This window comes from Hippocampus zosterae, chromosome 6 (genome assembly GCF_025434085.1).
Source record: "Hippocampus zosterae strain Florida chromosome 6, ASM2543408v3, whole genome shotgun sequence".
In the NCBI taxonomy this organism is placed as follows: Eukaryota; Metazoa; Chordata; class Actinopteri; order Syngnathiformes; family Syngnathidae; genus Hippocampus; species Hippocampus zosterae.
The window spans coordinates 15,712,076-15,728,125 of NC_067456.1; positions in this window are offsets into that span (position 1 = coordinate 15,712,076).

Below are 16,050 nucleotides of genomic sequence, written 5' to 3' on the forward strand. Positions count from 1 at the left end.
TGTGAGACGTTAAACAGATGTGGATATGATACACTTATGGACATGAATACTGTGATGAACCTAAATCAATTAATAAATCCTTCATGAGTTGGTTTAGACCACAATTTTATTCCTGAATCTTAAATTGTTATTTTACCAAGACATATTGGACAATTCAATGATTGTGACTTTGTGGGAACAGCAAGGGGAAATCCCTTTTCTCTTCTACAAAGACTATGTTTCAGTAAAAAAAGAAAAAAAAAAGAAAAGGACAAACAGCGTGTTTTAGTGCCAAAGACTGCTTTATGTTGAGCTTTGACATCAACTTTCTCAAGCACCTATTGTATTATTATGACCATTTTATTGCTAATTACCCCAAACATTCCAGACACCTTCAAACACCTCACGGAATCCCTCAGTTTTGTTTCTTTAAGTGCATTGGTAATGTTTCCCTACCCTTTTGCCAACAGAGTGGAGTGGAAGAATAGAAGCACATGGTGGCATTGAATATACAGTACTGCAGTTAACGTAAATGCTATCCATTTAACGCATCAGCTATGGGCTACTTATATCGATCTCATGTGCAGGAAAGCACAAGCAATTGCAGGCTGAGATCAGCGGATACACACTGGATGTAACTGTAATCTCACACCATTAGCTCAAGACAAAAGAATGAAACCTTACAGAAAAACCCCAAAATGACTCAAACACATTCTTCAACTTCTTAGACGTAGTCCTCACAAGTGAAATGGTTTACTGCTGAGGGAAAAAGACGTCAAGCAACAATGAGCAAAGTTGTTCTGGTTAGCATTATCATTGCGTTGTTATTAGTCAGGCGCTGTCCGCCTCAGAATGTCAGTGTAGCCAGGATGCTCTTAATAGAGTTTTTCCATTCTGGAAATGTGAGCGGTTGTGGGTGACATCCAGGAAGACATGAGCTCCAGCGATGCAACCCCCAGGAATGGTGTGGCACTGAGCATTTGACTGCCATCCATCACTGTTACTAGTGCCCTGGGACAGGCTGTGAGGCATAACTGCAGCAAACTCTCTCTGCCTTGCCTCTCAGCACTCAAAATAAGGCGCTTCTTGAATTCCGATCCAAGCCACACTTAAATTTAGCTTGCCGCTTCTTGAATTCCGATCCAAGCCACACTTAAATTTAGCTTGCCCTTGACTCTTTGAAACAGAGACTGGGCTGATTAAGATAAGATAAGATAAGATAAGATAAGATAAGATAAGATAAGATAAGATAAGATAAGATAAGATATCCTTTATTCGTCCCACACTGGACGATTTACAGCCTCCAGCAGCAAGAATGTATGTAGAAAGAAGAAAGATAAAAAAACATTAATGGTCACAAATTGGGAGAAAGAACAATTGATGATCGTGGACTTCAGGAAACATTCTTCTCCTCAGTTGCCCCTCACACTATCCAACTGCCCTGTGTCAACCGTCGAGACCTTCAAGTTCCTGGGAATCACAGTCTCCCAGGACATGAAGTGGGAAGTCAACACCATCTCCATCCTGAAAAGGGCCCGGCAGCGGATGTACTTCCTGAGGCTGCTGAGGAAGCATGGCCTGCCACAGGAGGTGCTACGACAGTTCTACACGGCAGTCATCGAATCAATCCTGTGTTCTTCCATCACGGTTTGGTTTGGGGCCGCCACAAAAAAGGACAAAATCCGACTTCAACGGACAGTTAGGGCGGCAGAAAAAATCGTTGGCACCGCCCTACCCACTCTTGAGGACTTGCACACTGCAAGAATCAAGACAAGGGCACGGAAAATCCTACTGGATCCCCTGCACCCTGCCCACCACCTTTTTCAGCCACTCCCCTCAGGCAGACGCTACAGATCCATGCGCACCAAATCCAGTAGACACTTAAACAGCTTCTTCCCTCTAGCCATTAACTCCTTAAACAGTCACTGACAGTCACTCTTCTTGCACCACAAAATGGTACTTCAAAACTAGTGGTTACTCTAAAATGGTTCAATGATTTTGTTGTTTACGATGATACTAGTGCAGCGTGTTATACCGGAGACAAATTCCTTGTGTGTTCTACATACTTGGCCAATAAAGATGATTCTGATTCTGATTCTGATTCTGATGAACGTATTAACCATGATGACCCACTGAGAAGTTGCCTCAAGTCGCCTTTAAGCACACATTGACGCGTAAGAGCTGGTTTGCTTTATATTATAAAATCTGTACTAAAAACTTATTGCATGAAAGCTCTTTTTAAAATGAGAATCATTAAATTATTACAACTGCAAATAATTTAATTCTGAATAGGAACATTGAAGATCATTCGCTGTGTTTTCCACACACAAAAAAAAAGTTTGACCTCAATCGAAAAGTGAAGTATTCTGATGTAATTCGACTTTTCTCTGAAGGCCATTCCTCAAAAATTACGTCATTGGGGACCAGAGACCTGGAAAGCTATAAATTCAATCTCGCTTATGGCTTTTCCATCTGGCTGTATTGTTTTGGGGTGAAAAAAAACGCTTAGTAGCACCCCCACTCCGCCCCCCCCCCTCTGTGTCCAATGATTAGGTCGAGGTGTTGAGGTAACTTATTACAATCATTGCAGAGCAATTATTAAAAGATTGTATGTTGTTATACTAAGGTATAAGTGCAGTTAAATGCTGAAGGCATTATTTTTGTTTCCAATGCAAGTCTAGCGCGAGGTGTGATCGAAATCTGTGCAGTGGCCGTGCCGACCAAGTTTTGGTATTTTTTTCAGACACATGCAACTTGGCACGTTAAAAAAAAAAGGGTGCTGTGCGCCACTGTGGGCATCAACACAGCCGACTTCATTCATTGCAAATTGAAGGCCATCCTCTCATTCGTTTTAAAATAGGCATGTGAGAAAGGCGTGTAGTGCTTCACTTGGCGAGAAAAAGAGTGTTTATAAATGAACTGCTATCCACGCGTGGATGATGTAAAGATGAGCAGGACATCACAGATGTGTGAAGTTGGCAATTGGAGACCGCCTTCTGCCCAGATCGATTGCTAGCTTATTGAATATAGCCTACTAGAGCTAGATAGAATGAGTTGTAATCCATAAGAGATGATTTAGATAGCGGGTGTATGGAAAAAGATCCTGGTGTGCTTCCTATCCCTTTATTAAATAAACAGTAACAAAACAGAGGAAACAGAGGCACATTTGTGATACACCTGCTAGGTAGCCTCAGCTGACACTGTTGCTGAACACCAGAGTGCCTAATGTTACAGCAAAAAAAATAGCAAATAGTGTGTACATCCTGATTCGCTCACTTCCAACTCAATCAGCAGAACAATGCTGACTTTTTAATGGCACACACACATTTCCACAGTTACATTAAACCATAGTGCAAGACGTATGAATGGCAACATCAAGTGGACAAAAATAATATCTGCACCTCACATGCAGATATTTTTAAAAATAAAATAACAAATAGTCAGGTGCTACTTCACGAATTTCCTTTACTATGAGGATGAAAAGTAACCCCAGCCATTAATGGGGATTTCCATTGCGTGTGTAAATTGGCTATATCTGTGCATCCTACAAAACATTGCAGTTAAAACTTGCCACAGCACACCTGAAAAAGTACTCTGGGAGAGGCCAGCAGCAATTGTCACCTTGCTGAAAACAAATGACCCAAACACAAGGAAATGTAGAATTATAATGACTTTTGTTATCAGTTGATATGGCATGACTCGTTCTTGTAACTGGTTCAAAGTCCTCAAATTGATTTTCATCCACACATCGCAGAATGTGCACCATGAAGGTATGCACTATTATTAGTAGCCTTCATCTATCATGTGAAAACTGAATAAAAAGTATCAAACTAGCAAACTAATTTACTTGCACACTAAGCCTGTCACTCCAGGCCTGAATAATTTGGATGTTGAAATCCAGATTTAACCTTGGACATTACAACACATAAACTGTTTGGGTGGCATTTTGTCGGGTCTCCTAGTCACTGAGATTGACTAGTGACATAACAGTCACCACGACCAGCCTGGATTCACATCATCGAGGCATTATGAGTGTACAGACCCAAGAGTGTAATACAATAATGTCTGTCTGGAGTACTTGTTCCTTTAAATGTTCCACCTAGCCAGTGGAAATAGCTGGCAAAATCCTGGTAATATTGTCAAGACTAAACATTGGCTCTTGTACATGGAAGCTATGACATTCAAATATTAGGTAACTGTGGCTCTCTCTTTGGATGAAAAAAATTAATTATGGTTCTTCTCCTCCAATTTACTATCATCAAACGAGGGGTGGTGGAGGGCAACATTTTATTATCCTTGGGGTAAAAGGGCACCTTGTTCCCATGGTGGCGTACATGGAGAAAAGTAATACACTGTGGTCTTCGTGTCTACAAGAGGTGTAGTAATCAAGTTTGGCCTCTCTCACACAGTAATGAAAGAGAGAGTTTCCGCATGATTAAGCATCGGACTAAGGCACTGAGTGAAGCAATAAAGCTTTTGAGGTTATAACATTCAAACTGCTACCTTACGACCTTGCACACCAGAACACCGAACTGGATCCATCGACACAGGGAGTGCAGTATGTAGTAGAGATATGACCAGCCCATGGGTGTAAATGTGAAAGGGAACGGTTTTCTGGCTCTGTGTCAGTTCTGTGATTGACAGGTGGTCAGAACAAGGGATTTCCCTCCTCTCACTCTAAATCCAGTATGCTAGGATCTGCCCCAGCTTCACTCTGACACTGAACAAGAATAAGCAGTAGACCTATTAAAAACGGATAGATGGAAACCGCGATCTGCACTTTTTCGATCTGCACTTTTTCTCTTAGTTCAATGCTTGCGTTCAAGAAACACCATCCAAAAGTCACGTCTTTCAAAACCATGTCGACGACACAGAGGTTGAAGGAGTCGAAGACTTCAGTTTCATGTCCATAAATCTTTCCCATGCAGATACCGTTCCAAACAAAACAGGGACAATTGATGTCCACATTCAAAGTGCACTTCTGTCCTTTCTGTTATAGTTTGACCTTATAGTGCAAAAAGCCTGCAGACACTCAGCCAAATGATGAGATCAGCCTGGGCCCTGACAGCCGCCAGCGCTGAGAGGATACCAAGTGTACACATGTGTTTGTTCAGAAGTGTGGAGCTATTAAGCCTGTCTACTTGTCTGATGTGGTCCAGGAAATTCCTCACAGCTTCAGGGAAGCCATGTTAAGGATATGCAAGTAAACCTTTTGTAGCTCGACTTCTCCACACTAAGGGACTTGTGAAATAAGAAACTTGTGAAACTGAAGAGGTTAGCAAAATAATCATGCCACTCTACTTTGCTATCATTTAACAGATGTAATTTTAAAGTGTGTAAATTATTCAGTCATTAGTCTCTTGAAAGGCGATATTTACTGTGGAAAAATCAAAACTAAATTTCTCGGGAAGCAGATTTCTGTTCCGAACACAATGCCAAACATATGACCTCATGTTTAGTGGAAAATCCAATTCCTTTTTGTGCCTTTGCAGCCACTTGGAATTTCTGTGAAATTGGGATCTGCCTTTCGAGTAAGAGCTTTGATCTGGAAAATATTACTGTGGGTGGAAGAACATGGGAAACGATAATACTAGAAAGACCTATTTCCATCATCTGGGCTCGCTGTGATTTTGTGATATGTTCAAGTCTGCAACTCTTAATGCACTACAATTACTGTATTAGCTCTCATCCTTTGTGTGCCTTTTACTACCTCAATGTAAAGTGACGATGAGCAAAATTGCTTTGAATCTGCACAACAGCATAAACCCCTCAGGTGAAGTATTTGATGCAGTTATTTCACAGATCGGTTGACTGGATTCACTCCAGGTTGATTCCAAGATGAATGCTTATCGAGTTGTCTGGGGAATCTGCCGTCCCTTTGCCAGCAGAGATGCAACACAGGTAGATGACACGGGCGTGTTACTGGAGCTTTTCTCCTCCTAAGATATCTTTCTGTGTTCAGTCAAGGACTTCCTCTTCACACATGGAGAAGTAATCAAAACATGAAGACTAATGGGGCATGTAGGTCTCCTTCAAAGCAACGTCTTCACCTCTGTTTAGGACATTAAGAGAGTCAAAGGTTTCCGACAGATGATTAACTACTGTTTTCACGGAGGAAAACATTACTAATGATCTGTAAATTGTTGCCCAACAAAAATCACCAAAGGGACAATAAACTGAAAATCTAAACTCAACTCTTTCTTACCACTGCAGCAAATACCTCAGTGGAAAAAAAGGGTTTAAGTTCAATAATAATTTGTGGTTCTGTGTTTCATGTAACTGAGAGAAAAAAAAAAAACGTTTCCATGTGATTGTTTGGCCATTTGTGGTACATTCATAATTGTTAATGGAGAATATGGGATCTGCAAAACTCCATCACGGGGTTGCAAGTTAAATAATCATTTATTTGAATAGGCCGGCTACAGCTAATTTTTCCTTCTCTAAAAAATAAATGATGATTGATCATCTTACTTGGCAGTAAAAATGCAGAGCGGGTGTCTATCGAAAGTCCTGAGCAAAACTACAAAACGACAAGTCCTTGGGCTTGAGTAAAAAGTGTCATTGCATTCACGTAATCACAGTTCTTCAGTTCACAAAATGCTGGTGTCGATTTTGAATTTGAAATTATGGAAATGCTCACATACTGGTGTTCACTGAGTTTTCCACATTTTGCACGTTACTTCTGTGCTTAGTAAGCTAACATCTGACAGGGTTGCCAGACGATGACGACATTAGGAGCAATTTATCAAATCGGGCAGGAGCTATTTGGAGTGACTCCTTGGGGATTAGTGAGGCTACTGATCATGGCTACTCACGCAGAAAGTGTGGTGTGTGTGTGTTTTTCAGGTATGGCAGTACTGTAAGAGGTTGACAGATTAAGATGAGAAACACATGGCAACTCCGTTTATCTGTACCTAGCCTTAACATAACATTTGTGTCAAGCCACATCTGAAAAAAATGCAGCATTTCAAAACTGTGACCATGATAAAAGAGACAAAAAAGACCCACTGAAACTCCTGAAAAAAAAGTATGTAAATACAGTCAGTGCACCCTGTGTAGCTAATTTGACTAACATGAGAGATGCAGTGAGAGTCAACCACTTGTGAGAGTCAACCATCACAAGTGAACACATGATGTAAAAGGTTCAATAAAAGGAACAGCAACCCGAGGCCAAGGCCAAGGCCAAGGACTTACCTCCGAGGCCAAGGCCAAGGCCAAGGATCAAGGACTTGCCTCCAAGGCCATGGACCAAGGACTGATTTTGAAGCTGAGGCCTAGCCGAGGACATGCATAAAACAATGCTATCATACCACTTGGCAGGTCTTCATGATTTGCAACACCCCTCCATCATAACCCCTTTCACTCCCTAACGCTTGAATAAAGTGTTTTTATTCAAAGAGTAGAACAGTCAGGGTACATGTTATTTATACTGAGAAAAACAAAAAAGCATATGATATATATTTATGAATTTACAGGACATTTCCTGAAATGTCATAACCCATCTAAGTCACAACAGGATTTTTGCGTTTTTGGCCCAAAAAAAAGAACAACCGTGTATCGTAGGGCGTTTTTAGCCGAAAAAAACGACCATGTATAGTAAGGCATTTTTAGCCCCCAAAAATCGACCATGTATAGTAAGGAATGTTTAGCGTCAAAAACGACCATGTATAGTCAGGCATTTTTAGCCTAAAAAAATGACCATGGAAAGTAAGGCGTTTTTAGCCAAAAAAACAAAAAAAAAAAAAAACGACCATGTATAGTAATGCATTTTTGGTCGAAAAAAACAACCATGTATAGTTAGGCGTTTTTAGCCCAAAAAACCAACCATGTATAGTCAAGCATTTTTGGCAGAAAAAAATGACCACGTATAGTAAGGCATTTTTAGCCCCCAAAAAACGACCATGTATAGTAAGGCGTTTTTAGCCGAAAAAAATGACCATGTATATAGTAAGGCATTTTTAGCCGAAAAAAACGACCATATATATATAGTTAGGCGTTTTGAGCCGGAAAAAATGTCCATGTATAGTAAGCGTTTTAGCCCCCCCCCCAAAAAAAAAACAACCATGTATAGTAAGGCGTTTTTAACGGAAAAAAACGACCATGTGTAGTAAGGTGTTTTGAGACGAAAAAATACGACCATGAATAGTAAGGCGTTTTTGGCCCGAAAAAAAAAAAAAAAAAAAAAAACGAACATGTATAGCAGGGGTGCCCATTAGGTAGATCCTGATCTACCGGTAGATCTAAGACAGGTCCCAAGTAGATCCGAGGAGTGTCGAGAAGAAAAAAAACAAACAACCATTTGTGTGTCTTTGTACATGTTAGTAATATATTTTTTGTGTTAATATACACTGCACACTAATCAGTCTCATTTTCACTAAAAAATATATTTAAAAAATAAAATAAAGCAGGTAAATCTTAAATTTGTGTGTGTGTGTGTGTGCGTGCGCGCGCCGGTAAGGGTAGATCCCGTGAGGTTAGTTGATTAAAAAGTAGATCTTTGATCCAAAAAGTTTGGGCACCCCTGATGTATAGTAATGCATTTTTGGCCGAAAAAACCGACCAAGTATAGTCAAGCATTTTTGGCAGAAAAAAACGACCATGTATAGTAAGGCGCTTTTAGCCGAAAAAAAACCCGACATATGAGTATGAGTGCCATTATGGATTGAGAGAGTCCCAAATTTCAAATTCTGAAAATTCTACTTATTCAATTGCATATGATAATAACACAAACAACAACATATACTTACAATGATAAACAAATGCTGCAAAAATTTAAATAATTCAGGAGCAGGCCTGAGGATTTCGGAAATTCATGGTAACCGTTTTTCGGTTCAGTCGAATTACCCAATGGGAAACCACAATAACAAATGTTGGGTTCCGTAAACGTTCATCATGGGAATCCATTTTTCTATTTTGACTGATATTGATCATCAAGAATTCCGAAACTCAAAAGTATAATGTTTCAAGGGTCAATGTTTGAAAACTATGCATTAACAATGAACATTACATCAGCAGCTGTGTACTCCAGGTTTATTCCAAAAAATAAATGGATCAAAAACTGGTGTACTCATGTGGCATCATCAGAGTATTTTTTCCAATCTCACACTGCAAAGATTAATTGACTGGTAATCATTAATACAGGTAAGTATTGATGTGGCTTGACATCCTCTTCCCAAGACTGCATGTGTTATCTACGATCAATTTGACGAAAGAATTTAACACACGTCATCATTAGTTCTACCAACAGTTAACATTAGCATTACTACACCTTGTGACGAATGTTTTATTCATAACGTTACCATGCTACAACCAGTAAATTATACAATAACCAATACTGTTTCATAATATTTTTCACAGCGATTAGCCTACAAATCTAATGACCAATTTGCCTCGTAATCGTGCCTCGCGTCGTATTTCGCTCTCGTGTTCTGTGCATACGTCACAGGTGAGTTTAGTGATACGCCCTTTGGACGATTCATACAAAAAAAATCAGACAAGCATTCCCATTTCTTAAATATCGTAATTAGTGGACCTTGGTAATTTTTGTTCGCCGCCATCTCAAACTTTCATCCGCACAATTTCTCAGTTTGCGGACTAAAATAACAACCCACATGCGCACATAACGTCATCTGTTGTGTCCCCCCACCCAACACTGAAAACAAAACAAAAGTAAAAGAAAAACACTCACACACCACACCACATCACAAACACACATACAGGCGCAGTGAAATCACGTGGATCACACAGTCAATTCAAGTGAGGTGACTTTTATAATTAAACAATTTTTCGGTACCATGAAAAACACAGAAACGACACGCTACCGCTAACGATTGTTACTGTGAAATCCTCAGGCTTGCCGTGTTTTTTTTAATTTGTTTGTTTTGACTGAGAAATTTCCTTGCGTCCCAAAAACGCACATTGTTTGGAACTGTGCGTCCTGTGGGAAAATTATGCGTCTGGACGCAGTGGTAACAAGATGGCTGATCTCTAAACATTCTCTGAGGACTACTATTATTACCACTCCCACTCATACGACATTAATTAATTTAATACCTTCAAATTCACAATAATCATAAAAATTAATTAAATCAACCATGGGCTCACAACCCATGAGAGGGGCCAAAGGGGTCGGGTGCAATGTGAGCTGGACGGCAGCCAAAGGCGGGGACGCTGGCGGTCCGATCCTGACTGTTGTTTGTGCATATGCACCAAACAGCAGCTCAGCATACACACCGTTTTTGGAGTCCTTGGAGGGTGTGCTGGAGAGTACTGCTGCTGGGGACTCCCTTGTTCTGCTGGGGGACTTCAATGCACACGTGGGCAATGACAGTGAGACCTGGAGGGGCGTGATTGGGAGGAACGGCCCCCCCGATCAGAACCCGAGTGGTGTTTTGTTATTGGACTTCTGTGCTCGTCACGGATTGTCCATAACGAACACCTTGTTCAAACATAAGGGTGTCCATATGTGCACTTGGCACCAGGACACCCTAGGCCGCAGTTTGATGATCGACTTTGTAGTTGTATCATCGGATTTGCGGCCGCATGTTCTGGACACTTGGGTGATGAGAGGGGCGGAGCTGTCAACTGATCACCACCTGGTGGTGAGTAGGCTCCAATGGTGGGGGAAGATGCCGGTCCGTCCTGGCAGACCCAAACGTATAGTGAGGGTTTGTTGGGAGCGTCTGGCGGAATCCCCTGTCAGAAGGAGTTTCAACTCCCACCTCCGACAGAGCTTTTCCCATGTTCCGGGGGAGGTGGGGGACATTGAGCCCGAGTGGACCATGTTCTGTGCCTCTATTGTTGAGGCGGCCAATCTGAGTTGTGGCCGTAAGGTGGTTGGTGCCTGTCGTGGCGGCAACCCCCGTACTCGCTGGTGGACACCAGCAGTAAGGGATGCCGTCAAGCTGAAGAAGGAGTCCTATCGAGCCTTTATGGCCTGTGGGACCCCAGAGGCAGCTGACAGGTATCGACTGGCCAAGCGGACCGCGGCTTCGGTGGTCGCCGAGGCAAAAACCCGAGCGTGGGAAGAGTTCGGTGAGGCCATGGAAGTCGACTTCCGGACGGCTTCGAGGAAATTAAGCAGTGCACCACTAACACTGTGTACAGTGGGGATGGGGCGCTGATGACTTCGACTCGGGATGTTGTGAACCGGTGGGCAGAGTACTTCGAAGACCTCCTCAACTCCACCAACACGCATTCCTTGGAGGAAGCAGAGCCTGGGGACTCTGAGGTTGGCTCTCCTATCTCTGTGGTTGAAGTCACTGATGTGGTTAAAAAGCTCCTCGGTGGCAAGGCCCCAGGGGTAGACGAGATCCGCCCGGAGTTCCTCAAGGCTCTGGATGTTGTGGGGCTGTCCTGGTTGACACGCCTCTGCAACATTGCGTGGTCAACAGGGAGAGTGCCTCTGGATTGGCAGACCGGGGTGGTAGTCCCTCTTTTTAAAAAGGGGGACCGGAGAGTGTGTTCCAACTACAGAGGGATCACACTCCTCAGCCTCCCTGGTAAGGTCTATTCAGGGGTGCTGGAGAGGAGGGTCCGTCAGGAAGTCGAGCCTCAGATTGAGGAGGAGCAGTGTGGTTTTCGTCCCGGCCGTGGAACAGTGGACCAGCTCTACACCCTTAGCAGGGTCCGTGAGGGTATGTGGGAATTCGCCCAACTAGTCTACATGTGTTTTGTGGACTTGGAGAAGGCGTTTGACCGTGTCCCTCGGGGAGTTCTGTGGAGGGTGCTTCGTGGGTATGGGGTACCGAACCCCCTGATACGGGCTGTTCGGTCACTATACCACCGATGTCAGAGTTTGGTTCGCATTGCCGGCAGTAAGTCAGAATCCTTTCCAGTGGGGGTAGGACTCCGCCAAGGCTGCCCTTTGTCGCCGATTCTGTTTATAACCTTTATGGACAGAATTTCTAGGTACAGCCGAAGCGTTGAGGGGGTCCATTTGGGGGCCTCAGTATTGCATCCCTGCTTTTTGCAGATGATGTGGTGCTGTTGGCTCCTTCAAACGGGGCTTTCCAACTCTCACTGGAGCGTTTCGCAGCTGAGTGTGAAGCGGCGAAAGGGCGAAGCTCTCAATTTACCGGTCGATCTACGTCCCAACCCTCACCTATGGTCACGAGCTATGGGTCGTGACCGAAAGAACGAGATCCCGGATACAAGCGGCTGAAATGAGTTTTCTCCGCAGGGTGTCCGGGCTCTCCTTAGAGATAAGGTGAGAAGCTCAGTCATCCGGGAGGGGCTCAGAGTCGAGCCGCTTCTCCTCCACATCGAGAGGAGCCAGATGAGCTGGCTTGGGCATCTGATTCGGATGCCTCCTGAGCGCCTCCCCGGTGAGGTGTCCCACCGGGAGGAGACCCCGAGGAAGACCCAGGACACGCTGGAGAGACTATGTCACACAGCTTGCCTGGGAACGACTCGGGATCCCCCGGGGAGAGCTGGAAGAAGTAGCTAGGGAGAGGGAAGTCTGGGCTTCCCTGCTAAAGCTGTTGCCCCCGCGACCCGGCCCCGGATAAGCGGTAGATGATGGATGGATGGATGGATGGATGGATGGATGATTTTAAACTATGTTTTATCAATATTCATTATTCCAAACATGAGAAAGCATTCAGCAAACATAACTGGAATCGAGCAAAAGGACTCCAAATCCCAACGGCCAAACCCGAAAGTGAACTGCTGACATTAATGACTCCAGCTGTAACGCAAATTACTTGGTTCAAACAAACACTCTAGTGCGACCACACAAACGTGACGACTGTGCAAAAATAACCAAATAAAATATACCACTGTTACAGAAAGGCTTTACACGCTATTTAAACTGCCGATCGCGAACGCAACAAACCGTGATTGAAACTGACTGTGATGCCGCTCTTTATACGTTGCGCTAACTGTCACCTGTCAGTGGCAGACCCGCCCCTCTTAAAGCGCCAGAGTTTAACCATCAATATGGGATTCCTTGGATGGTATTTTTTAGATTCGTTCGTGATTTTTGCGGTCCTTATACAATTGTTTCGAGGCTCTAATTCCTCATTGTGTTCGAGGGCCGGCAATCCAAGGCCAAGGACCATGGACTTGACTCCGAGGCCAAGGCCGAGGACCAAGGACCGCCCCTCGGTCCTCGAGCCGGTCCTCGAGGCCAAGGACCAACTCGAGGAACACATCTCTGGTCAGTACTGAAAAAGATTTAAAAATTCTTTTTTTTAAAGATACATTGTCGTTTCCTCAGTAATTGCATGAATGCTGAAATATGTGCTTATGCTGATTTGAATTTCGAAAGAACATGAAATGGGGCACTTTAACTACTTTGGTTCTGTTCTACTCGCTTGTGTGCCCTGCAATTGGCTGGAAACCAGTTCAGGTTGTAGCCCGCCTATTTTCAAAGTCAGCTGGGATAGGCTCCAGCAACCTCCCGCGACCCTTGTGAGTATAAGCGGATCGTAAAATGCATGGATGGATGGGTGGGTTCTGCTCAATACTCTTTCACAAGAGCTTTGAGGGTGATGTATTGATGGACAACAGCAAAATGTAAAGAAACCGTCCAACAAAAACAGTTCACGGTTAAATACTCGAGAGACTCAATGGAGCTAATTCAGCATTTCTGACAGTCAAAGTCAAGATTGGGTACATGGGGGCTAAGCATCACTATTTGACCAGGAATTACGTCAGTCTCGGTAGTATATTTTTACAGGTTGCAGTTTTCCAAAGAGTAGGACATGGGTGGGCTCTGTCTTTTAAAACAAAACTTGTCAAACATGTCAAAATGGGTCAACAGGATACCCGGGCAGGCATCAGTATCATTATGCAGCCTGTAAAAGTAGACACGTATGAATAAGAAGTGAGTAAGCTGTAAAAGACAGCAGAAAGGAGGAATATGTTTCAATTTGCGGCAAAACAGCCAAATTGCAACCTATGCCGCAGGCTCAAGCAAATATATGTGGTTTGGTGAGACAGTGGTGGACACACTTGACTGAATTTGGTCACATAAACTAGAGCAAGTACTCCCTGGGAGTTTCAGGTCAATGCCTTTCAGTTGGAAACATGGTCATTAAATTGTCCTTTTTTTTTATTAAGAAACAAAAGCAAAGATGGGAAAAATTGAAAACCATTTTTTGGAAATTTATGTATCAGTCCATTTTTTTGGATTATAAATCATAAAGTCTAACACTAATAAAAACGAGAGCATGTCATAATTTAGCTTTTTTCATTGTCCAGATTGTGATGTAAGTCACAATATAGCTGTTATATATATATATATATAATCCTCATCTCACACCACCCGAGGGGTGAGACAAGGATTTTTTTTTTACACTTACACAAACACACGCGCACACACACACACACACACACATTCATTCATACACATTGCTGTTTGTGGAACACATGAAATAACCATGTCATTGGGCCACCAATGGTTCCAAATGTGACATAATGACATTTCAGTGTGACTGAATGTAACAGAATGCATTAACATATTTACCAGACTAATACACAAATTTAAAAGATGGAATGATTTGTAGGGGACTTTAAAAAAGGAGGTCATCAGGTCAAATATGCAGCTGACATAATCCGCAAAGCCAGTCATAAACTTCATGGACAGAGTTTTCTGAAACTTGAACTTTACTCCTTGCACTTCAATCATATTTTATTTTGGTGATGAAAGCTTTTTCATACCTGTACTGAAATTTTCAAGCCGCATGGCTTTTAGTCCTGAGTCTACAGTATGTCTCCCAAACAACAGCACCTGTTTGAAAGCAATCATTTGAGTGTGTGTGTTAATTTGTTCCAAATGATGCATGAATGACGCCATTGTCAAGTTTGATGAAAAACCATATGTTGCTCTGGAGCATTCATGACAAACATGCATTGTATGTAGCCTTGAATTTCTAATTCCATAGACAAGTGTGACATGGAGTGTATGCAGTCACTTTATTTGGGAGCTTGAAGATAAACAACAGGAAAACTGTGCGCTCTGAAAGGGGTTTCTTAATTCATAAAGGTTTGTCATACAAACTACAAAGTACATTTTTTGGATTACCAGAGGAGCCTATACATAATTCCCATGAATTAAGCTAACACGCAATCCTTCCACTTGATTTATCACACATTCTATATTTATTCGTCTCAGTTGATGCTTTCATCAAACATTGGGGTTGATCTGACAGTCCTCGTATTCCCACTCACATTGTAAATCTTCAGTTTTTCTAACCAATAGAGAGGTCCTGAAGGTCTGATCACTTGACACAGCAAGGCCATGGAATATGAAGTCAAGTCGTTTTCCATACTATAGCACAGGGGAACTCTCCGTTTGAGGTGTGAGTACCGGTACTCTCGGGTTACGAATACAGATATTCAGAAGACACATGGAAATTAAGGCACATTACAGCCATAACTGACATACCGTAAGTGATTTTGCATTTGGGAGAGCAGTGTCAATCAGCAAGGCAATGGATGACAACGTTGTTATGGGTCATCAGAGAATGATCCATCATTGCTCATTGACCAGGAGACAGGAGACTGACCTCGTGTGTGTCTGTCTGTCTATCTATCTATCTATCTATCTATCTATCTATCTATCTATCTATCTATCTATCTATCTATCTATCTATCTATCTATCTATCTATCTATCTATCTATCTATCTATCTATCTATCTATCTATCTATCTATCTATCTATCTATCTATCTATCTATCTATCTATCTATCTATCTATCTATCTATCCATCCATTTTCTGAACCGCTTAATCCACACTAGGGTCGCGGGGGTGCTGGAGCCTATCCCAGCCGTCTTCGGGCAGTAGGCGGGGGACACCCTGAACCGGTTGCCAGCCAATCGCAGGGCAATCTATATATATAAAATGATAATTATTTTTTTTATGACAAAATTGCCTACTGAGTAAACTAAGTTGGTGAGCTGAAATGGAAAAGACTAGCATCACAGCAATACCAAGATACCATAGAAATGCGCTTATATTAACAATTTCCATTTACCGGTACATTGACAATGTGCTCTATTGCCACATCATCCCTTTCCTTTCAAAGTGACTATGTGGTCAAGCTTTGAACAATAATATTTGACCA